A 1,783-nucleotide genomic window follows, 5' to 3' on the forward strand; every position below is an offset into this window, starting at 1 on the left:
CATCAAAAATCAGCCGAAATCATCATTGAAATTCATGGAAATGGAATTGAACATCTTCAAAACATCGATTTATCGCATTTTTATCAAACATTTTGGCTTACGAAAGGTGTGTGCGCGGTTTGTTCCGCACAAATTGACTGACGACCAAAAATGGCTAAGAATCCAATATTCGAAGGACGATTATTTGACAAAAACTCACATTTTAACCATTAACCACTCCCCGTGTTCACCTGATATGGCACCGTGCGACTTCTTCCTTTTCGAAAAAATGCGTTTGCCCATGAAAGGAAAGCGTTATGCAGACGTAGAGACCATTCAAAAGGCTTGCACCAACATACTGGAGCTAAAACACTCGTTCGGCATGCTTTTCGACCGTGCAAAAAGCTGTATTGAAGCAGAAGAAGACTTTTTTAAATAAAATAAATTGATTTTGCCGATAAATCATTTGTTACGTTTTTTTTAAGTCCTGTTTACTTTGGAACGCACCTTGTGCAAATACGATCACCAACGATTTCATCTCCACATCTTTTGGTGAATTCCGTAAATTTTTCCGACTTTCAGGTACATAATGAGATATATTAACGAATACTTGGCAAAATAACTTAATTTCACTTTTACTTTGTACCAAAAATACGCGCAATAACTGCATTATTTCTTTCAATAATGAACTTTGATCGATTTTTATATTAAATATAGTACTTTTTTGTATTTTTTTAAAAAAGTAATGTTATAATGTTGTTCTTATATAGCTTTCTGATATGTTTCTTCTTAATGCTGTTAGAATACTTGTAATTATTATTGTTTGTTTTTCACTGCACAAATGCAAAACAAATCAAAGAATATCATCAAAAAGTCTACCAGAGGGCTTGTTCGGGAATTGAACCCGAGACCTCTCGCACCCGAAGCGAGAATCATACCACTAGACCAACAAGCCCTTATATAAGTATATAAATAGATAAGTGCGTTTCTACGAAGCACAGCTTCGACGTAAGAATAACAAATAAATAAGCAACTAGAACTAAGCAACAACGCGCAATGCGTAAGCGTTTTAAGTTCATTGCACCAACAAAGCATGTGCCGTGCACTTATCAGTTTAATCGCTTGTTACCAACTGCGCGAAAGCAAGCACAAAGCACAAACAAGCATGCAAAGTGAACAAATGGGTTTGGATTATTTTTAGACAGCAGTCATCAGTGTTCGTCACATGCAAAACCAACACAAAAAAACCATAAGAAAACCAACAAAGGGTACAAATACAACTTTGAAAATACGCAAAACGTCGAATCGATCAAACAAAGCATTATACAAGCACACACACATATGTAAAAAATTAAATTTGTGCAACAATTTACGAGTTTTTTATAATAATTTAGCAAACAATTACATACATATACATATATGTTGATTTTCATGTGTGTAAGTAAGTGAATGTAAGGTATTTTAATTTTCTCCGACGAAAAAAATGTTCCAGTTTCTTTCGCCACAAACTGTTATCCGCCTATTTCATTTATTTACTCGAATTATTGAAGATGATACATTTGCCACCATTTTGGCATAAAATATTTATGTAACTGCCTTATCATTGACATGACATATTATATAACATTTTCGACTGTGGTACCAATCAATTGTAATACCTGCCAATCAATAAGGCATATTTTAATATACGAAAATTATTCGTATACATACATAGATACATACATACATACATATATTAGGGTGGCACCATTATTGTTGTGGAAGAAAACAAATTAGTGAAATGAATAATTTCTTTAAGAATCAT

General features: G+C 33.4%; 1 non-coding gene across 1 annotated transcript; it reads right to left on the minus strand.

The window, feature by feature from the left end:
* Window positions 1-862: 862 nt before the first annotated feature.
* On the minus strand, window positions 863-934 carry Trnap-cgg. The gene has a single exon. It is a non-coding gene; the product is annotated as a tRNA-Pro (tRNA).
* Between the last annotated feature and the right edge of the window lie 849 nt (window positions 935-1,783).

This window comes from Bactrocera tryoni, chromosome 4 (genome assembly GCF_016617805.1).
Source record: "Bactrocera tryoni isolate S06 chromosome 4, CSIRO_BtryS06_freeze2, whole genome shotgun sequence".
Lineage (NCBI taxonomy): Eukaryota > Metazoa > Arthropoda > Insecta > Diptera > Tephritidae > Bactrocera > Bactrocera tryoni.